This window comes from Chroicocephalus ridibundus, chromosome 16 (assembly GCF_963924245.1).
Source record: "Chroicocephalus ridibundus chromosome 16, bChrRid1.1, whole genome shotgun sequence".
Lineage (NCBI taxonomy): Eukaryota > Metazoa > Chordata > Aves > Charadriiformes > Laridae > Chroicocephalus > Chroicocephalus ridibundus.
In genome coordinates this window covers 6,892,116-6,914,924 of record NC_086299.1, presented here as the reverse complement: position 1 = coordinate 6,914,924, position 22,809 = coordinate 6,892,116, and the positions used below count along the sequence as shown (strand labels likewise).

Here is a 22,809-nt window from a genome sequence, read left to right as displayed (position 1 = left end):
GGGCTTATAGCTCCAAGCAGTATTGCTACAGACAGACTCTTTTTGTCTGGGAATACTGAAAAATGAATCATCTCAAAGACAGATTACTGGGTCAATGTTGTCCAAACCGTTTTTGAAAAAAAGACCGAAATTAACAGACTTGTGTTCCCTTATTTATTTTGATAAACAAGTTTTAAAAAAGTAAACACACGTTCCCTGGAGTGTTTGCAACGCAAATACTCCAAGATCCTGCCAACGCATACAGAACCCGAGGATGCAATTCATTAAAAAGATCGTCCACAAAGAAACAAACAGCGCGACGCCTGAAACTGGCTGCTATTTTCAGCCATTCTTAGAGCAAGCGAGCCAGTAGAGAATTAAACGAGCCCGATTTCACCCAGAAACACCGCCGGCCGTTGGGGGTTTCCCTCGGCCCGGGCGGGAGCCGGCTCTGCCGCGGACGGGGCCCGTCTACCGGAGCCCGACGCTGCCGCTCCTCCTCCCGCTCCCCGCCGCCGGCTGCGCCTCCAGCCCCGGCCGTTCCACCGCCCCCCGGCCGCTCCCCGCCCCGCTCCCCGCCCCGGGGCTGCCCGCGGCGGGGCGGGGCGGCAGCGGGGCCCGGGCGGAGCGGGCCGCGCCCCGGGCCAGGCCGGGGGCGGAGCGGGGCCGCCGCCGGGCGCTATTTGGGCCATGTGACGGGCCGGGCCCCGCTTGCCGCGCCTGGCGCCGGGAGGAGCTGGGGCGCTGCGGCTCCGGCCTCCCCGCCGCGGCGGAGGAGAGGGCGGGCGCTGCGCTCGGCGGCCCCCGGGAGCAGCCTCCGGCGGGGCCCGGCCCGGCCGCTGCCATGGTCCGGGAACGGTAGGAGCCGGGCGAGGGCGGGCGCGGGCGCGGTGCGAGGCGGGTGCCCGCGGGCCCGGGCGGCTCCGCGACGGCCCTTCCCCGGGGCGGCGGCCGCCGGCCCCGGCTCCCCGCCTCGGGCGCTGGCTGCCGCGGCCTCCGCCTCCCTCCTTCCCTCCCTTCCTCCGCGGTTCCCCGCAGGCGCGGAGCGGGTCTCCTCGCCTGGCCCCGCAAGCTGCCCGGAATTGGTGCCAGCTTCCAAAACAACACCAAGCGCCAGGCCGGGGTGAGGCCAAGCTGGAAGGTGCCCACACAGCCCCGGGTGGCTCGGGCGGCACCGTCCCGCGATGGCCGTGGCATGGCAGGCCCCATCCCTGGGGAGAGGGTGTCAGCGGGCACGATCACGGCGGCTGGGCCCGAAGTGCAAGGGCTAACGGGGCACCCCCTGGCCCAGCCAGCGACGGGGCCTGATGGGCTCCCGGCATTGGGAAGGCTGCGGGGACTGTGGTCGGGATGCCGTGAGATGGGCGGTTGCCAGGGGCCAGCTGGTGTATCTGCTTGTGGATTTGAAAAGCAAACACTGATAATGTCAGTTCAGAGATCTTCAACTCATTAAGGAAGTCAGGTTGTTTGTTCAGTGTCTGTGGTTACAGTGGTGGTCTCTGGCGTGCATCTCACAAGGTTTAATTAATATGTCTGTTTTTTTATGACATAAACCTGCGCTAATACAATGGGAACTTATATAGTCCTATATCTGAAGTACCGAGACTGTTGTTACAAGAAGAGGTGAATCTTGCTGTAGCCTTGTGCTGAAGTATGCCGTTTGTTTTCCGTATTACCTGACTGAGGAGTGGGTGGTCAGTGTGGCTGATGGCTGGTGGTGGCCATGCCTGATTAGAAACCTATGAATTGTCTGAGCTGTTGCTCAAGATAAGGAAGTTTACAAAATGATTGTAAAAATGGGAGTTGCTACCTTGGAGAAAGATCAGCTCTTTTTTTTCGTGACAGCGATGCAGGATGAATTTATGAACCTTTTGTTCTGGAAACAATCTTTGCTTTTCCCACCCCTCTGATGTCTGATTTCTACACCAGACTCTGCGTTGCAAAGCACAGTAGCGTAAGCAGCTTAGAGATGCTGGGTGCAAGTTGACTGCGAAATTACCAGCACCAAAGTATGTGGAGTTTCCAGTGGCTTGCAGTAAAAGAGATCTGGCTATAGGGTGGAGGGGGTCGCAGCGTCTATCCCAGCCTACGAGGAAGGATATTTCTGGGTGAGTTGATAAGGGACTACTGGGAATGTGATGGAGCTGTGCTACTGTTTATAATGTGAAGGGCGATGCTGAGAAGCATTTAACTGGCTTGTGGAGGAGCGTCCTCCCTGACCAACCAGTGGCTACCGCGCCTGTCTCCTCCCTGCTCTGTCAGTGTGCCTGGCCACTGGCCCTGGCACCGCGCTCAGTAGTTGTGATGATGGATGCGTAAACCAGCAATTCTTCTCCCCCCTTGAAGACAAGGGGTGGACCTCAGCAGTGTATTCCTCTGGGGGGCATGGTCTTGTTGCAGTACATCAGCAGCAGGCTTCTGCAGCCTCGCTCCTCTGCTTTAGAGGTTACTGAAGTGCACTATAATGTGGCTGGAGTTTGTTTGTAAACTTATGTTAGATACTTCTGAAATGTGGGTTTGTGTTCCAGGAACTGGCTGGCTGATGTGTGCTGCATTTGTGTGGAGTCAGTTCACTGCTCCCAGATGCTGAATGTGGAAAATGTGCTCTGCTTGTTGCTGTCCTCTGTCCTTTTTTTCCCTTGTCCCCTACGTTTCCTTTCCTCAGAAAAAGTGAAAGCAGTCTGCAAATGTGGCTTGTCTTGTCAAATCTGTCTTGCGAGACCTAATTAAGAATTCATGAAGTTACCAGAATTAAAAATCTGTAGCTAGTGAGCCAATCGGGACACTGTGTGTGTCAGGCTTTGTGAATGAGGGCAGGCTGTGCTGATAATTAGTCTTCCATATCACAATGTAGTTTTTGAAGAATATAAGATCTGGAAGGGAGTGTCCTGTGTTACTGTCTGAGGTTTGTGTCTCCGTCAAATTTTGTGGCTGGAGCCACTGAATACATAGAGTTGTCAGCTGGTAGGCTAGCTCTGGTAGCCCAGGGCAAGCTGTGCCTATAATTTTGGACTGTGGTATACGCCTACTGACTGAGTCTGGAGTCACTGAGGGCTTGTGTTGACAAGGGGGGTGAGGATTAACTGGTGTTGGCAGCAAGTATCAATGAGATGACCTCAGCGGGGCTGTGCTTATCTTCATGTCCTGTGGAAGGAGGCTTGTACATGTATTAGTAGAGTGATGTAGCATCATAGCAGTGGAGAAACAGCATACTAGACCTGCATGGATTGTACTGACAAGCTCTGTTTTGGTATGAGTTTCCATAACCTTGACTCTACCAAAGGTTGGTGGACATGGCTGGCTGTGAAACTGCTGCCCTGCTCCTTTGTATCTACAGGCATGTGATGTGACATAGTGAGTTCAGTTGCTGGTACAAGATACAAGTTAGACACTAGCTGCTTCTGGACAAAGCTGTGTAATGCCTGCAGAATAAAAGTGAGTAAGTGTCTGAGAACCAAGGTTACCAGGCTGCAGTCACTGGACTGCTTTGTTGGTGGTCATTGCAGAATGGGCTGATGTGAAGGTGTTGACTCACTTCCAGTTACTATATTGCTCTGAGCAACCAAAAAAATCTTCCCTTGAGTTAATCCATGTGAGTAACTGCTACAGCTGCCACTGCTTCCAATAAATAACTTCTGGAGAGGATGTGGGGTGCATGCAGTTATCCTTAGCAAAGATGGGATACGTGCTACAGGAGATGGCCGAGCACTCTACTGAGTGTGAGAACCTAGCTTAAAAGTACCAGTTTCCAAGCACATGTTGGGGGGGAAAAAGTACCACTGTTAACTGTGCTCCCTCAGGGACCACTAAAGCAATGCCACCTCTTTAAAAGAAGTAGGAAAGGGGTTCATAGATTTCCTTTTAACTCTGTACTTCTCTGTCCTCAGAGGTAATGCTTTGGAAGATCCTGGGTGAAAGTAAATTGGTCTGTTGCGCTGATCAGGAAATTCTCTTCCAGGTGATCATACTTTGGTGAAGTAGTATCAAGCCTAGAAAGAATATATAATGGATCTGTCTTGGTAAGATCCAGCAGTCTTGTTGGGCAGCGGAGTATGATAGGAGACCGAAGGAAACTCACTCGTTTGCATGGCAGGATCCCTTCCTGGAGGAATTACAGTGAGTTGTAGAAATTAAATAGAATGTATAAATGTAGTGATGAGTGTGACTGAGATGCAGCCTTGTTTTACACATGGGAGGAAAGAAGGGCAAACCAAGTTGTCTGAAGGGTATGAGTGTGCTACTGGAAACCAGGCTGTCTGGTTTGGTGCATACCATTGGGAGAACTTGTGTGATGTTCTTGTATGTCTGCTTCTGCATGTCTCGTAGCTGAGAGGTCAAGAACAATGTCATCTGCCCTGATACTTCCACCAAAGGACAGACTGAAACACTTAGCTTCTCCTGTGTCTGCACAAACTGCTTCACATAAATGTCACGAGGAAAAAGTTTGAGAGAAAGAGAATGGCTGTCTGTCAGTCTGGCTCTTTCACTGACTTACTTTTGTCCTAGTTATCTTCCCTGATAAACTTGCAACTCTGTAGTAAACACTCAAACACATGTCTTGCCAGTGTTGTTAAGTATGTGTTTGTCAATTCTTCACTGACTTAGTCTCAGGAATTGACATTCTTGGTGGCAGTGATTCCTCCTGTTCAGTGATTGGAATGACTGACCAAGTACCAAAGTGCTAACGAATCCCTGTATGGCTTCATAGGAAGGCTTGACTTCCCTCCCTTGCAGTAGTCTGGATGGATGCTTCTCCTTGAAATATGAGGGCTTCTTCATGTCAACCAAAATGTCTGTTTCAAATGCATCCTATGACGGGGGATTTAAAAGCCAGCAACTTTCTAATAGCGACTTCTTAGCTAGACAGTAGACAACCTGTCACCATATGCCTGAAACGGAGGTGCAGTGTGACTTTGAAACAAGCCTGTCTGAGCTCTGGAAGCAGGCTGTGCTAGTATGGGTTTGACTTTTGAAGAGGCTCAGGAGTTAGTGATGCTCCAGAGTTGCCCATCTGGAAACACTGTGTGACTAAAGAGTGTTTTCTTTTTTTATACAGTGAATGTGATTTAAATGTTCATTCTGGATGTTAATTGAGTACAGGAGCTGCTTTCTTCTGTAGCTGTGGGGTGGCACAAGTTGCCTCAACTCTGTAGCATCTAGGGGAAGGAAATGCAGCAGATTTTCCCTAGTAAAATAGATTTAGTGTGAGCTGGATGCTATATTGAGGTCCACCCCAAGCATGGAAAGGCAGTGAGTAAGGGTACTGACAGAACAGTCAGCTGAACCATGAATAATGTCTTACTGTTGAGCTGAAATTGAGTAAAACTTAAACTGTCCCAGCCCAAGGGACTGCCTGGGTGCTGCAGGCTGCCTTTGCAGAGCCCCCTCTTCGGAAAGAGTACAGAGGGAAGAACCATTTCTTGGCATGTTAACTCTGTTTGAGCTCTGGGCCTGGACCACTGGGATGAGCAGATGCAAGTGCTGGCTAGTAAGATGAGTGCTTGGTGCTGTCTCATGACTGCTGGGTACAGTTCTTTTTGTCACATGTTGTCATGCTTGGGGTTGGGCTTAAGGTCCAGAGTTTTCCAGGCCAGCTGGTGCTTGTGGCAATGTGACAGTATCGTGTGAGCCCCAGGGACTGTGGCTTAGAGGGATGAGCGTAGGGCTGCAAGCCAGGGACAGCTGTGGGCTAATCCTTTCTGTACATCTGACTTGATGTGTGGCCTTGCTTCAATCACTCAACATTTTGCTTTGGGGTTTTTAAAAAGGGAGAAAATAAAGCTAACGCTTTTCTTGACTGATCACCTTTGGCAAGGATGGATACTAATATGAGGTTTTATTTAATGGGCTCTACCCTGGGGCTCATCAAAGCAGTTGGAATAGAAAAGACTTACGATGCAGGGGATTCTGGCAGTGGCATGGAAAACGTGGGAAATGTCTCTTCCGTCCACAGTGTGGAAGTGCCGCAGCTAGGAGAGGGAGGATTAGCATGCAATCAACTTCCTGGTGTTCCATTCATGTGGTAGATGTCTTGCCATCCTCCCTTCTGGTTTTACGTGTTGTGCTTAAGCAGCATTGAACTTCAACTTCAAGGGTTTCTGGATTAACATCTTTTTCTGATCTTAATAGAGAAATAGCCACCTGCCCTTGCCGTATCTTTTTTCTTTAACCCTGGAGAGTCTTATCCACTAACATTTTCTTGCCTTATGGCTATGCTAGTTTTTCCTCTTCTAGAACATGACAAGACAGACTTCAAACTGAAGCAGCGCTGCTACTGTATCATAGTAAGGCTTTTAACCTGCAAAACTTTCCCTGGGAGGAGAAAGCTTTTTACTTTAAAAAAAAAAAAAAATTAAACCAAAAAGCCATCACCATCTGCCTGATTTCAAAGTGAGAGCAACAACTTTTGACTTGAGAGCTTTGAGGCAGGAGGTTGTAATGTCTGAATGGAGTTACCAAACATGGGCTTTTTCTTTTAGCCTGGGAGGGGAATTTGATGAAGCTTGTAAGTCGGAGCAGCTGTGTAGATGTTAGTTTCAAACTGCTTTCTTTGGATGGCTGGTATGTTATCAAGTCAGGAATCTGTCCTGAGGAGATCCCAGATGGGGCCTTGACACCATAAATGTACAAAGGCACTCGGTTGCACAAAAATTGCAGAAACAACTTAGTTCTAAAGAACGTGAGCCACAGATGGTAAACAGCCAAGAAAAGCAAGCAAGGGGTAAGGCCAAGCTGTTCTCTACAGGAGAAGGCTACATTGGTCTCAGATGTTTAGAAAATCTTGGTTTAAACTTTTGAGAACTTCACTGTGGATAACTTACGGTTTGAATGGCCTTTTGGAAGTTAAACTCTACATTAAGTAGAGATGTGAAAACTGCCTGGATTCCAACTACAGTATTTGGAGGCTTGAAGGAAGTCCTGGAGTTTGCTGAAGTGCAGTTCTTACTTAGATACCCTAACTCCTTGTCATACAGTGCTTCAGGATCCCTGGTCTGTAGTGGTGGAGCCTAGTGAGCCGTGTGCAGGGAAAGAAGTGTTACTTCTCAGTGAGAAGAGAATAATGACCCTTGAAATGCTTCCGATCAGTTGTCCTTGGTCTGTACTGTGGAGGAATTGGAACACTGGGTCTGTGGAATGGATGGGGTTGGTTCTGTGTTGTCAGAAATTCTACGTGTGGTCTATGTCTTTGATAGACAGTCTCACCATGCTATTTAAAGGCTAAACTGGTCATGTTCTTGAACTTGGACAATGAGGGAGGAATTGCTTCGTTCTATACTAATCTAAGGGCACTAGTACGCCTGGGAGTTGAAGTTTCAAGTGGTGCCCATGTAAAGAAATACCTAAAACTTTGTGGACCAGCTGGTAAGGGCTAAGCTGAACTGGGAGAAATTAGCATTTATTTCCTAGTTCCTATGCACCGCTGAACAGCTGTAGAAGAAACCTGTTGACGCCTCTGCTGAAAAGAGGTTTGGGGACTGTGTGAATCCAGAAAGTACCTGGCTTGACTCCTATGGGGCAGGAAATGTAGTTGCTTGCACTTTCTGTTCTGGGGTTGTATGATAGGCATGAGCTGCTGCGGACTGGGCTGTGTTGTTACCCTGCAGCTTGCTGTCGAAGTTCTGCTCTACTGGCTTGAACACTTAGTTTCCTTGCCTGATGTCCCACACAGTTTCACTACTAATGTTCTGGGGTTTTCCATGTGGCATGTTGTACACTTCCAGCTGGAACAAAATGGAGCTAGGGGTGGGAGTGAATCAATCTAACGAACATGTTTCATTTTTTTGTGAGCCAGGGCATTGTCTTCCTCCCCATTAGCTCACAGCTTTTTTGGAGTGCTGTGTGTCCCTCTTGTGACAGGGATCAGACAGGCAGTTTTAAGTGGTTTCAGCCTCAGACTTTACTCTGGTGTTGATTCAGGCACTTGCATCTCTTAGATCTTGCTAGCATAGCTTAGTTTGCAACCCAAGAGGAAAAGGGCAGAAGGGCTGCACACATGGCACTGTTTCCAGCAGGATATTGCTGTAAGGTTAGGTATGTGGTGCGCTGTCTTGCCAATGCACAGCTGCTGTGTAGAAGTTAAGAAGAGGCAGCTAATCTGCTGTCAGGTAGCTGTGAGCTTGGGTAATGGTGAAAATCCAGGGACTGAAGACAGACCAGCATATAAAATACGCGACTGGTTTGCCAGGTTGTGGGTTTGACTTGCTGTATGGGATGAGGATGTATGGATGGGGAGAAGAAGAAAGGGCAAAGTTTGTATCTTATGTTTATCAATATGCATCCATTTCAGTGGCTGAGGTTCAGCCTGGAATTTGGATATTGTAGTTTGGTCTTGATATCTGTCTTAATTGACTTTGAGGTGATTTACTCAAGGACCAACAAGCTGCTAAATAGTTTAACATTCTTAACTTGGTGTTTGCAAGAAGCAGCTTTTGAAGGATCTGAAAGCTTTCTTGGAAGGGTCACTCTACACATTCCCTAGGTGAATCTTTCCTGTTTTATTGGGGTTCCTCATGTGCTTCTGATCCTCTGTGTATGAGGCATGTCAAGTGGCTGTAGGATGTTGCCTTCTAGTGAGATGGTTGAAGGGGCAGGTTGTATGTGCCCACACAAGCCCAAATCTGCACTTTTGGCATGAATAACATTAAATCCTGAGGCTTTATCTGAGTAATCAGATAAAGCCTGGTGTGTGGACACTGAACTGGATTTGCAAGAGGCACAGCTTTGTGTGTCAACACTTTGAGTGGGAGGGGACACCTGACTGGAGAGCCTGGAAGGAGCAATAACCCGCGTCTGCAGGCAGGCTGTGATTGTGCAACTACCCTCCTGCTTGCTCCATAGCCAGAGCAGTGCCCCGTTTCACTAGGGGAAGCTGGCAGAGTATGCTGTGTCACTCTTGCATGGCAGATATGCCCAGATGTTTGCCTACAAGGAACTCCAGTGGATCTGCTGCTTTACTGAGCTTACTAGTTTTGGATGAGGAAAATCTTTGCTGCTAGGTGTACCTGCATACATACTTGGTGGTATTTTTTCTATAAGGACTTTCTGCTGTGTACATTTTCTCCAAAAAGGAATATGGCTGTGACTCATGAAATACCTTCAATCTTTGTCCCTTGATGTAGAGTGTTAAGGTTTGAAGAACCCATAAGAGTTTATTGTCATTTAGACAATTATTCTATCACCCGATGACACCTCCCTACCTGAGAAGGGGGATCAGGGAAAACTAAGGAAACCCAAGGGTTGAAATATAAACAGATTTAATATAATAATACTAAATAATTAACATTAATAATACTAAAGAACCAATATTCATCCTGATAGCAATACAAAATATACACGGATTATACACATCCAATTCTATCAGTAGGAAGCTGTGTCCCCACACCTGGCTAGCTCAAAAACACTGAGACCTTGAAACCCAAATACCATAGCTGGCTGTAAAGTAAATATTTTTACAAATTCAGACATAGTCTTCTAAAAATGCAGTTTTCCCAAGCATTAGAAGAGACCTTACTGAAAGAGAAATTAATCCTGTGCTGCCCAAACCAGGACAAGGGGTATGGTTGTAAGTGCATGCCGGGGTTCCCTTCCCAGCCAGGGCCCGGTGGAACAGCTCAGCTTGCTGCTGTGGGCACAACCCCACGGCAGCACGTTAACGGTGGGGGGAAATGGGATTTCCATTGACTGCACATTGCTGATGGGACATGTGCAGTGTCCTCTGACTAAGCTTAGTAGGCAGAAGCAGGTTTGGGCTTTGGGCCAGAGGGGTGGCATGGCTCTCGGTATGCATCCAGGAACATACAAGAGCAAGATAAGAGATATGACTTATCCTCAGCTGGGCTGTGTGAAAATGGAGAAGGTTGGCTGTCACTGGTTTGGCTATTTCTGGTAAGAAACAAGAATTGAATGGCTCTTAGAGCTTTAAGTAGGAAGAGGTTTCTTGATGCAGGTAAGACCTTAGTGGGCACTGGGAAGCAGTGTGCTGTAGACAGTATATTAAGACTGACAAATCCCCCTGTGTATTTGAGATAGGAGAATGGTTTTCAAGCTTATGGTCATTAAGGTGAAGAGGAAGGATGTGGTATTGTAACCAGTACTTGTTCGGAGGCATGTGCTCTTATGTTATTTGGATTAGGCTGTCTTCAAACATTAAAAAAAAAAAAAGCCAGCTGATCTCCAGTCTAGACTGTTCTTGAAGGAACACTTGGTGTTGTAGGTATCTCCATTTCAAGGTGCAAAACAGTACAGCAGAAGGCTCCTCAGGGATTTTACTGTTGAGCTGGTTTTTGTGCTAATGTAGTGTTCAGTATACTCAAAGCTTGTTTTGGCATGTCCGAGGCACCCACAAAACAAGCTTGTCATGGAAATCGTGTCTGACCCAGGGTTGTGGTGTTGAATAGGTGTCAAATGGAAGTCCTTGTCCTTAGGCCTGAGGGGACAAAGTGGGTGGCCCAGCAGGTGGCAGGCTGGCAGCAGTGAAAGAGATGGCTTTGCAGGTTGGTGAATGCAACCCATTTTTGCTTGCAAGTCTGATAGAAAAGCTGTACAGTCCAATTAATACATGCCTAGATGCATTTATCCAAGGTGAATATCTCTACCCAGCTTTCTCAAGTGCTAGTATGGTGTCACCAAAGCACTGGGATTATCTGTAGGGGATGGATGTTTAGGGTGACTTCAGTTTATATTTTCATTGAGTATTAGAGGTAGTAGCATAATGAATTGACTGTAGAAATAAAACTGCAAGGCAAGTTTTTTTTTGTCTGGTGTGAGTTTTTTAAGGGAGGAGAATACCATTGGATGTGATGGCTTTGATATTCCAGAGATTAGGTATTCTAGGCAGTTTACATCTATTCCATGTTTGGGAGGTTATGGTGCATTGAATGGTGGGTGGCAGTGGCCTTCTTGCTTTCAAATTGATGCTTGTATACAGCAAATCTTGGCAAAGCCTTCTCTAAAGGAGGAGTAGGGACTTCAGTAGCAGCTGAAAAACAGTTGAACTTTGGCTAAGACTGACCAGCCTTAGAAAAGACAGCAGCTTAGATACTGAAAGGAGTAACTAACCATAACTGTGCATATCTCTACAACTCTTACTCACTAAACTCTAAAAAAGCAAGGCAGCTTATCTTTTGTGCTTGTTGCTAAGTATACTGAGTGCATCTTTCTTAAGAGCAGACCTTTTGACTGTTTCTACAAGGTTTCTTCCCTGCCCCCCCCCCCCTTTAAGTTCTATTAATGTGTTTCAAACTTGGTTTCCTAATTGGAAACTTTCCATTGATGTCATGGGAGCTTTCTGTGGCCCACATCAAATAGCTTGGTTCACCAGGAATTAAGTGACTGTACAAATGTTTATATTAAACACTTATTTAGAAGGCATGTTGACTTACGAGGACCTATGATGACTGTGGTATGTTGGGAGGGTAGGTTCACTGTACAGCTTTTGTCTTGCCTTTGAACTGTGAAAGTACTGGCAGCTGTTTAATGCTGAGATAAGAGAGCTCAGGCTTGCTTACATCTAATCAGCTTGTCCCATCACTGACTATTGTGCTGTTTCTTGTCTCTGACATTGGAGAGGTTTTTGAATGGGTAACCTTAATGGGAAGGACTCGGATGGCAATGTCTGGAATAGTCACAGCAGGAAGCTGTTGGCTTAATTACGGGTACTGGAATTTGGCTGTTTTAGAGAGGAAACCCACAGTTTAGTCTGAGAAGCCAAGCCCTAGGGAGGGAAGGAAGAGATGGTGAACACGCATGTTCTTCAAACTTTGCTTACTCAGGCTTCTGTGTTGGGGTATTTGGAAGGTGGAAACAGAAGGGATAAAAACCATCTTAGCATCCCTCTCGTCCCCAGATAAACCCCAGACATTGAGCAGTGGCCATCTCTTGCCTTGCCTACAGGAGATTGTGCTCCTCTGTGATGTAAAGGAAAGATCATTTCAAAGCTGCTCGGGGAGTTATGGAACCTTCCTTATGAACATCATGTGCTAGTAGCTGCTGTCTCTGCAGTAGACTGTCTTAGCTGGTAGCTAGTCAAAACCTTTGTGTTAGTTGGCTTTGCAAGGCTCACTAGACTTTTGCACTAAATTTCATTATCACATGTGGCTGTGTACTCTCTGTATGCAAGACCAATCTGTTTCATAGTTACGGGGAGCAGAGGGAAGTCTTGTGTAGAGCTGCAAACTCTTCAGTTTCGGTACTTTTCAGAGGGCAGAATACTTTTGAAAGCTTATTGTTTGAACCTAAATTACAAGAAAAGCAAGGCTTTTGTTATGACTGGTATCTGAAGTTAAGCTTTTTGGTGGGCAAAATCTTTTCAGGTACAGAATGTTTAAACACTTTTTCACTGCCCTTTCCAAAAGGCTGGATTGCTGTCAGCCTAAACTGCCTGGAAAGCCAAAAGCGTCCCTACACAAGTTTAAACTGAGATCTCTGGTATGGTGCTCTGCCTTGAAAACAGGGTAGATGCTTGATACGTAAAAGAGGAGATTCCATTTCCTTTACACAAACTTTCCTTCCAGTATCCTTCCTCAAACTGATGTTGAAGTTGTCATGGGTACTTCTAATTGCAGTCTTTCCACGTCCCAGCGTCATGCCTGTTGATGTAACTGTTGATGATGCTGAGTCGGGAGGCTTTTTGGAAGTGAATGATTTGGGAGAAATATTCTTGTAGCAGGACATAAAGATGGACTGCTCCATCCCAGACGTAATCTTGTGAGTCGGACGATTATTGCTAAAGTGGCCCAGAGTAAAAATTTTTGTGCTTTCAGATGCTATCTGAAAAGGTGACGCTTAAAGCTGTTTATCATCAAAAAGCATGTACAAATCTGTCTCTTCAGCTAATATATCCTGTCTTTTCAGTAATATATCCCCTCAGCATGGTTCAGAGCATGACAGTCTCCTAACCAGTTGTTCTAGTTGAATGTGCTGAAGCAACTGATGTGAACTGTTACTTCATACTCCCTTTTTTTTTTTCCAATGGAGAGGTACTACCACTATGTAAATTAGCAGTGTTGGACCTAATAATGTGGATTTGCTTTGCTGCTCAAATGAAATGATTGAGGTGCAGCTTAATGTTGGCACACAGGAGGTGATGAGGAAGCCACTTAAAATATCACTTGACTTACAGAGCTTAAGCTAGTCAAACTGTTGCTTAGGAATGCATTTCTGAGTGTGTCCCAGTAAGGCCAAGGGACGAATTCCACTACTTGCCACTTGAACCAGCCACTCTGGACCCTACCCAGTAGTGAAGCAACAGTGAACAGTGCTGTAGGTGCATGTCTTGGTCGTGCTGTTTGGCAAAAACATTTGTTCTGTATTACCACAACTGTTATTTCCAGGAAAAAGTTGCTCTTGGAGATCTGGCCACCTTACAGTGCAGATGTCCTCTGAAGGCAGTATTCCTGCAGCCACAGTTTGTATAATGTGCTTTAATCCATTTCATTTTGGCGCGCTCTGCACTTTCAAATCTGATTTGTCTAGTTGCAGTCGGGCTAGAAAGGCTTTCTAAAATTGTGCTGTGTTATGTGATGCCATTTGCTGGATGATGTAAGAACCCAGCTGAAGCTTTTGGTCACCCTGCCTATCTCAACCAACCATAGTAATTTGCAAGGACCCTTTCAGGTAATGGTGAAAGCAAAACATTGCATCATGCTGAGACTGTGCCCAGCTGTAGGCTTCATCGAGATGTACAGTGTCTCTCTTCCTAATTATGGTGTGTCCCAGGTCAATTATATTTAACCACAGAGTCCAACCGTGTCATTAAACTTTTTTGGCTAATGACAAGTCAGAAATCTAGTGAGGCATCATCCCAGAATGCTCTGCTTTGGGGAGTTGCTGTGTATATTCCAGTAAAGCTGGCAGTGTGAGATGTTTCTTGTGTAATCTGTCTGCCAGGAATATCCTCCTAGTTCAGCACTTTATTGAGAGCTGCTGTGAGATGGCTTGTTGCTTGTGTGTGTTCCTGGATGCGGAGGCCTTACCTTACTGAGTGTACTGATGGAGTGGTTCGCTGAATGTTGACAAATGTCTTGGCAGTAGTCTGTTGCATGTTTATCTGTCTCTTTCTTTGGTTTTTGCTCATATAACCAATGTTTGAGTTACATAGCTTCTGGCAGCTGCCTCAGAAATTAGGTGAACACATCTTTCTAGAGACTGGTGACAGTACAGTGCACTCTGTTGGTTTCTCTTTGCTGATTTCAAACAGTTTAAAGGTTAGATAGAAGTAGCTTTCCGTATTAATTGCTAATCTGTGGAAGGATGGGGATCCATGCTTCCTCTGCAGAAATACTGGGCTGAAGTAAAACAATAAATGTGTGCATGGTAATCAACAAAGCATTTACATTCTGCAGATCTTACATTGGATCCATGTTTCATAGCTAGTTTTCATGTGAGCTGCTTGGACCTTGTACTTTTGTGCTAGCTTTCTGGTCCTCTCTGGATGCTCGCCCCAAGCTCTAGCAGATGAAGCTTGGATGCTACTAAAAAGCATGGGGAAAGGGTAGAGAACAGTCCTTCCCCACCCAAAACCTCAGGATGGCAGATCAAGGTGACCCTCAGTAAAGCTAATGAGTCTGCATAGTGAAGATATTTAGAGGGACTTGTCTCAGACGTACTGGGGCAGACAAGAGCAAGGTCCTTATATATTCTTCTCCCTGGTAAGATGGTGCAAGTGGCATTGCAGAACATAAACTTTGTTTGGTGTGTTTCCAGCCGAAGACCATCACAGCATGGCTGCTCTTCCTAATGTTTTCGGTGCTGTAAAAGCTACCATTTCTTGCCCTAATGTGTGAAGTGCTAGTAAATCCATGTAAAACAGAGCAGAGTTGGCCTACTCTTGATATACTTCTGTGACAAACTTTAGTGCCTCTGTTATTGTTACATGACTGGACTCGAGCATATCTAAAATCTGTGTTATAACAAACTCTCATGGTGATCTTGACTTGATTCCCTGCAAAGAACAGACTGTACTAGACAGACAAGAAATGCCAGTGCTTTTTTCCTTTCTCTGCTGGCTGGATTGCAAGCCACTTATGCCCAAACATTCTGGAAGTGTTCTGCCATGGTGTGACTCTGCTCCCTTCTTGCTAAGGGAGATCCCTAGGAAAGTGCTTTCCCTTGGGAGACTTGGAGGGGAAGAGGGAATTGGAAGCTGAAGGGGGGGATATAATGGACTTGAGCAAGCCAAGGTGCTTGATTACACCGGGATAGCAAGTTCGGATTTGTGTGGACTCTTCGTCTCAACTTGCTGTTGCAGAAATTGGAGAAGAGAAATGGCATCTTCCGGCTATGTTGTTGGATTTGGAAAGGGTTTTTCCACAGCTTTTGTTATGTTTTAAGGGTTGTTGTTGTTCCCAGTTCAAACTTGAATAGAAAACATAAGGCTGCTGCCAGCTTTCTGTCACAGACACCTTTTATCTTGCATTCATCTCTTCCAAGCAGATGCTGCTTTCATTTCGTCTACTTTTTTGCTACAAGACTAAAATTAACAGCCCTTTGATGCAGGGGAAGAAATTGTATTTCAAAGCAGAGTACCTAGTTACCTTTGATAATAAAACTGTTGTTTTTATCTTGAAGGTAATTCTGTGTTCCCTTTGAAACAAATCTGAGGGTTGAAAGCTCCTCAGCCCTGCTGGCTCTAAGTCAACATCCAGATCCCTCCTTGCCTGGGAACATCATCAGGGACTGTTCTTTTTGGGTGGGAGGTGTAGGCGAAGCTGAACTTCTCAAGGTGAAGCTGTATGTGGGGAAGAGGGTGGCAGGGATTGATGCTTGATGCAGTGTTCCTGCAGATTGTTTTCCTTCCAGCTGATTATAAGCTGCAGTGCGTGGCTAATGCTATCACAAGAGTGCCAACCACATAGCTCAAGGTGGAGCACAGCAGGGGGAAGGAGCTGAGGAGAACACAAGCCTTCAGACGCTTCATTGTGGTACTGAAGCAATCTGTATCCTCTAGCCAGACAGTGTTGTTTTTCCCAGTCCACCCTGCCCTCCCTAGCCTTCCTGCCTTCAAAGACTTGTACTGAGCATGAGGTTTGTATGAACATCCAGCTTCTGGCTTTCATCTTTTCCACTTAAAAAGATGAGCCCTGTGTCTGTAAGGTGCAATACTTCCTAAAGGGTGATATGGCTAAGCTGCATGCATTGGGAGGATTGTTTCCAAGGGGGATGCTGAAGCATGCCTGCCCTCATAGGAAGGGCAACTGGTGGTTAAGGCTGAGCCATAGCATTGCTCATGTAGCAGGTGACTTTGGGGAGTGAAGAATTCCTAAACTTAGGCCATGGCTGGCTTGGCTAGTAGTCAGGACATGGAAGAAAAGATGTTGCTGTCATAATTTTGCATGTTGCAAGAACTATCTGATGCAGCAGAGGCACATTTGATGTGCAGGTTATGGGTCCATCTTTTGGACATGAATTGCAAAGGACACTTTTTTTGAAAGTGGCAGTGTTATCTTCCGTGCCTGCCTGGTCCTACTGAAACCACCAGACTTACTGAGGGAGGCCACAGAAGGCTTTTTTACGAATAGACAGGTGCTAGAGGCGCTGAAGGAATCTGGCAGGCTTTCAGGTTAGGAAGCCTAAACTTGATTTAAAGAACCTGTCATGATTGTGTGATGAGCTCCTGCTTTGGATGCATGTGCAAGGGTGTTGTCTTCTGAAAACATCCTTTTGCTAAGTGAACAGAATGGTTTCCTAAACAGTATGAAAAAAATCACTTCCTCAGTGACTCAACTGTCTCCTCTTGTGAGGTTTTTGTCTTCAGCGGTGACACTGTCAGTCTCCACAGACCTCAGGACAGGAAAGACCTGAACCTATAGTTTAAGCTGTGAAAGATCTACTGGGTCTTTATACACAAGGATATAACTTCAGTCCTCTTTTTCAACACTTTAACAAGCCCAGGATGAAGAGATCTGAGTAAACATTGTAGAGGAATGCTGAGATTTTCTATGTGGCAAGGTAAGACAAAAAGACGCGTGAACTAATTCTGTGTTTGTATTGCTTAGAGTAATTCACTGACCAGAAAGAAGGCATTATCAGCTAGTACAAGAGGCTAAACTACATTTAATTCTTTAGGATTTATTTGACCTGAGGATTAACACTAAATTCAACCTGAAACTGGCTGATTAAGAAACTGGAATGACTTGAACAGGGAGGAAGATACATAATCCAAAGTATAAGTTTTGTCACCGTGAGGCTTGTCAGCCATTGGAATATGCTGCCCAGAAGTTGTACGGTCTCTAATTTTTGAAGGTTTACAAGAGTAAACTAGATAAAGCTCTGAGTAACCTAGTCTGACCGTACTTTGAGGAAGAGATTGGACTAGAGACCTCCTGAGGTCCTTTCCAGCCTGAATTAGTCTATGATTCTACGAAATAAGCTTGTATAGGCATCTTGCTGTGATATCAGAAGAGTAAAATTCTGGAAGTGGGTAGGCTGCTTTCTTGGTTGGTAGACAACAAGCCTCATCTCCTGCATCGCCAGCCTAGAATCTGGGGTTTTTGGTTGTGTTTCCCAGCTCGTCTAAGAAACTCCCATAACTAATTTCTGTCCTACAAATCACCCTGAAACACAGCAGAGATTAATGACTACGTTCAAGTCTCAGCACCACTACCAAAACTTTTCTTAATTAAACATTAGTATAAAAAAAGCTTTCTTCCAGTCTTGTCTCACCGTCAGAGTTGAGCTATGAAATAAAATTAACTCTGATTTAACTTCACCACTACCCCCTATCCTGCAGTATTGCTGAAGGGAGACTTTGGGGGAGACTTTGGGGGAGACTTTGGGGGAGACTTTGGGGGAGACTTTGGGGGAGACTTTGGGGGAGACTTTGGGGGAGACTTTGGGGGAGACTTTGGGGGAGACTTTGGGGGAGACTTGAATAGCAGCAAGCATGCATAGTTTGATGGGAGTCTTTCTATGTCCATCTTCCTGACTGTAGTGGGATTGCTGTGACAGTAGAGGTCAACACAGTGACTAAATGCAGACTGTAAAAGGGAGAATGAAATTGGCAGTGGGAGTGTGATTGTTGAATGTGAGGAAAAGGATGCCAGCTGAGCTGGTGAGTATGCAAATGTAAACTGTAAAACTGGAGGAGAAAGAAAAGTTAACGTTTGCTTCCTTAAATGTTAGGGACAAAGCAGCTTTTTGTGAGGAGGTACTGAATGCTGTCCTGCTGGCTATCAAGTGTGCTGGGCCTTGGAATTTCCTCCTCAGTAGCAGGCAGTTTGTGGAGCATCCTCTGTGGTCCCGTTGTTCACCTTTACCTTTTGCCCGTTATCTCCCTGTGATGCAACGATCAGAAGGGTGCAACACTTTCATTGACCTTCTACTCATACAAGAAGTTTTTTCTCCTGCTGTACACAGTAGGTTGGTAGTGCTGTTGCTGCTCATCTAAATGGGGGAAATGCAGATCCAAGGAAGTGATGTGCTGAATCTTCCCAAGCTGAGTGGCCATGAGGCAAGGATGGAACATAACTTCAGTTTTGCACCATAAGGCCCTCATCTTCCTGTGGCTGTGCTGCCTTCTGCAGTATTCTGTCTGTGGTGCTGTAAGAATCTAATGCTCTGCTTGGAGGGAGCAGAGAGAGACTGTTGTAATGGATCAAGAATTATTTGTTTCTAGTACATGGCACAGATTTCAACTGTACTTTTTCCATAGTGCTGATGAGCAGTACCAGACACTTGCACAACTTCCCCTCTGGCATAGATGTATTTGATGTAGATACACATACTGAAGCTTCAGACACAATAAACCTATTTGAGGGCACCAGGCTGAGTAATCTGGTGTTTGGCAGCTGCTCTGTTATGGGGATTTTTGCTTTATTGTTAGCAGTGCTTGTGACATCTTTAAATGAAAAGAGGAAGGAGGAGGCAGAGGCTGGGCAATCTTAATATTAAAATAGCTCAAACTGCAAATGATTTTCCTGAGAGAAGGAATCCTGCTGGATTCTACATGTCTTCTGACAAAGTATCTTGTATTGCTTTTAGGAGCAAGGATCAAAATCCTCACAATCTGCTGCGTACATCCCATTTTCAGGCTGTCTATTTGAGAAAATGCTGCTCTATAATACCCGAATCTGTGTGACCCTAATACAATAAGGGCACAGTTCCTGTTCTCACGCAGGTATTATTACTTGGTGTGTACTGGGTGACTTTATTCAACTCTTGATGGGCTCTCTCTGTTTATGGAGGTGTTGTGCACTGCCTTATTCTGCCCACTGAAGGCAGCACAGCAGCTAACCTGGAAAAAACTAGGACTTCTAAACTAGCATTTCCAGCAATTGGGATACCATAATCTTACTCTTAAGCCTATGACGAGCCCAACCATCTTGCTTCCCCCATTCCTTCAAACACATAGCATACAACAGAGGCTTTCTAAAAATTTGCTTCTAGGTAAAACAGGAGGCTGACCTCCCATGAACAGGGAGAGGGTAGCACAAGATGCAGCTGTGCCAGTGTCTTTGTTGCCACCTGGGAAGGAGACAGAAGGGGAGTTTTGGTAGGTGATTGCTGAGAACCTTAACATGGATTTCTTCTAATACAGCTGCTGCTAGCATTAAACTGCAATGATTAACTGTTAACTGTTTCAAGGGGAAAGCAGCGCTCTGTTACCAAAACCTTTGTCCTGATGGCTTGTTTTGTTGGCCTATCTTGCAGTCATAGCAAAAAAAGCACTTTTGATACAGGGGTGGAAACTCTGGACGGAGGTAGAAACATCAAGCTTCATTCTTTCCACCCACTGCTCCCCTCCCCATCTACTGATTATCAGAAAAACCTAATGAATCAAGATACTTGGATGGACAATGGGCTGTGTAGGCTGCAAATTAGTAAATGGGGAAGTAACTAAAAGCAAGGAGTTCTTGTGCAAGAGTGGCTTATTCTGGATTATGTGGGCCCCTTTAATGCACATAGCTCTGAACATAAACATCTACTATTTAAAATTTATGGTGACTTAATTGTGGAGGAAATGCCTTTCTAAATGCAACCTGTCTTGGGATGTTATGGCTCCAGTGCTGGAGGGAAGGATGGAAAAGCATTAGGCAGGCATGGCAGCTCGGCCAGGTGCTGACTTTATTTTTCAAACACCAATGCTGAATCGTTTACTGCTCCACCCATTGAATGGCTTCTGGAGGGTAGTGACTGTCACAATAATTGCTGCTTTCTTCGGCTTCTCTTGTGAGCTGGGGCAAATGTCTGTAGCACAGGGTGGTGAAACAGCTTGGGGAACAGTATCATCCTGGATGGGTTCCTCAATCTTCAGGGTGATTGCACTTACACTTGCACTGCTGCAGGAGTGTGAGGGAGTGGGATGTGAAGGGCTGGAGGAAGAGAAAACAGTAACTTAACAGACTGTTGGACTGTGATTTTTTTTTTTTTTTTTCAATGCACTGGAACAAGGCCTGACCTGGTAATCATCCTCTGGTTCAGCCAGTGACTACAGTGAAAGGGTGGACTGTCCTTCTCCACATTTCCAGATCACTTTTCAACAAAAGCTTCAGTGTAGCTGACCAACCTAGTCACTGCTTTTGAATGGTAAGCTGAAGCAGACTAGTGTTGTAGTTTGTCAGGGCAAGTGGCTCTTCGGTCCTTTGTTGTTCCTGTTTATTTTCCTGATGCTACTTGGACCATCCTTTGTTGATAATTTTGCAATTTAGGTTTTAAGGCATGGTTCAAAGGTAGACTTTCTAAATGCTTGTTCTTCTCAACTTTTTGTGAGGATGGATTAAGTAGAGCCCTGGAAAATCTTGGGACTTCTTCCGGAGTAGCCATCTAACCTATGAGTCCTGCAGGTAAACTCATTTAAGAGACTTCTGTGCTGGCTGCATCGGCACTTGGCTGTCTTGGAGTTGCTAAGCTCCTTGTACAGATAAAATGACAGCCCCATTCTCTGAAAGAGTTTTTATCTAAGGCCAATACTATATGGTATCTGAACAGAAGCCTCAGTATAATCCTTGATTATAGAAGAATTTTTAAGAACTGGGCTGTTCTTTAATTTTAAGAACATGTGGCAGTAGAAAGGCAGCATGGAGTTGGCTGCTAAAGGATGGGGAAGTTGTGAGACGGGTACTCTTAGACAGCGTACTTGGTAGTTCAGTCCTGTAAACTAGTCTTTCAAGTGCAGCTTGTTTATAAAACCGGGTGGTTTTGTGTTTGCAATGTGCCAAGCATAGAGTTCAGCCTTACAGGGATGTGAGGCTTCCTCTGGAAGCAGTGCTTGTTTACATGCAAAGTATCAATAACATAAGGAAAAACCAATTGAAGGTGGTTGGACAGGTTCAAAGGTGTAAGAAAGGTGAACCTCTGGACAAGGTGAAAAAAGGCTTCATGTGACCTTTCTTCCTGCTACCTTTGTGACTTATTTCCCATAGTACTTAGTCCACAAGTAGATCATAGAGCCATCTCTTGAGTGCATGTAAAGAAATCAGAACTGTGAAAAGTCTGTGCCTTTTGCAGGTGACTTCTGCAGCTGGGGTATCTATGCTAGCCTACATTTTTTTTCTCATTGGAATAAGCTCTCCTGAGACACTACTGCCTTTTTCTTAGGGCAAAGACTGCACTGAAGCAACCTAGGAGCAGCCTTCCATAGTTGTATCAAACAGTATTAATTTCAGTACAAGCAAACCTCATCCCCAGAAAATGGATTCCTGACACAAGCAATGAGGAGAAGCATCACTTGTCTGATGGATCTAGCCTGGAAATGGTACCAGGAGCTAAAAAACTATGACTTTGCCAAATGTGACTGGCGAGATGAGAACCTTGTGTGTGGGGAGTATGTCTTGCTGGATCTGGAAGACATCTGATCTGGTGCTGCTGTGTTCTCTGAATGGGTATCCACATGCTGAAGCACGCAGAGAACTTGCTGTGCTGGTGAAACATGTTGTAGCTGGAGTGCTGTAGCCTCCCATAAGGTGCTCAAACCAGTGCATCAGCTATAAACAGCTTACACCCCAGAATGGCTGTGCTGATGGCTGTGGGCAAAGCACTTTGAGTGGGAATAGGGCTGTACATAAGGGCATAGCAATTGCAACAACTTACTAGTTTTCCTCCAGGCTTTCTACCTGCAGTGGCTGCATTGCTTTTGTGCTCCTGCTGTCACATCTCCCTATACTTTCTCACAGGAAGCAGGGAACTGTGCGGATCTTCCCACTCCTGTAACACCATGTACAGGTGCTGTCTCAGCTCAGACCAAACTGCCACACCACAGCTGTTCTGCTGTTTCCTCCAAAAGAATCTATCTGGAGTGCAGATCTATGGCTCAAAGCTGAATTTGACACATCTGATCTTCATCAGCAGTATGTCCCCACTATAGCGTGTCTGCAACTGCTGCATTAAAAATAAGTGATGTCTGCAATTAATTTGTATGTATTGCTAACTTGAGAGCCACAGGCAAATGGTTAGGCTGCTAGCTGAGCTGAACATCATCTGAGCATGTGACAATCTGTTTTGTGGCACCAAGCATGATTCAGATGCTGAATTCCACCTGGAACCTAAGTTCATCAAGTCAGTCTTCTAGGTTCCTAACAGCTGCCTGTAAATACTTGCTAGAATACGGAGTTTAAAGTTGCTTCTGGAAAATAGCACTTCACCAGTTGGCTACAAACAAATATTCTAGACCAGCAGGAAGTTAGAGAGGAGCAAAGGGGAGAGGTATGAGGAAGGTCAGTGCTGCAGCTGCAGATGTGGGACATGAGAAGGGACTCTGGCTAAATTTCTCAGTGCTTAGCTAAGATGCAGAGCTGTCAGTTCAATGTGGGATGGTAAACTTGTGGCTCCATCCTGCCTTATGGGGGAAGAGCTTTAGTTGCTGGCTTTCTGACCTGTTCTGTCAGCTCCTATGCA

The 22,809-nt window shown here is 45.7% G+C and overlaps 1 protein-coding gene across 1 annotated transcript in view; it reads left to right on the top strand.

The window, feature by feature from the left end:
- The first annotated feature begins 615 nt into the window (after positions 1 to 615).
- Positions 616 to 22,809, top strand: part of SPSB1 (splA/ryanodine receptor domain and SOCS box containing 1) — a 37,878-nt gene continuing 15,684 nt past the window's right edge. Inside the window, exon 1 of the mRNA XM_063353801.1 lies at positions 616 to 837. The gene's annotated coding sequence lies outside the window, so the exon portion shown is untranslated. The remainder of the gene's footprint in view (positions 838 to 22,809) is intronic.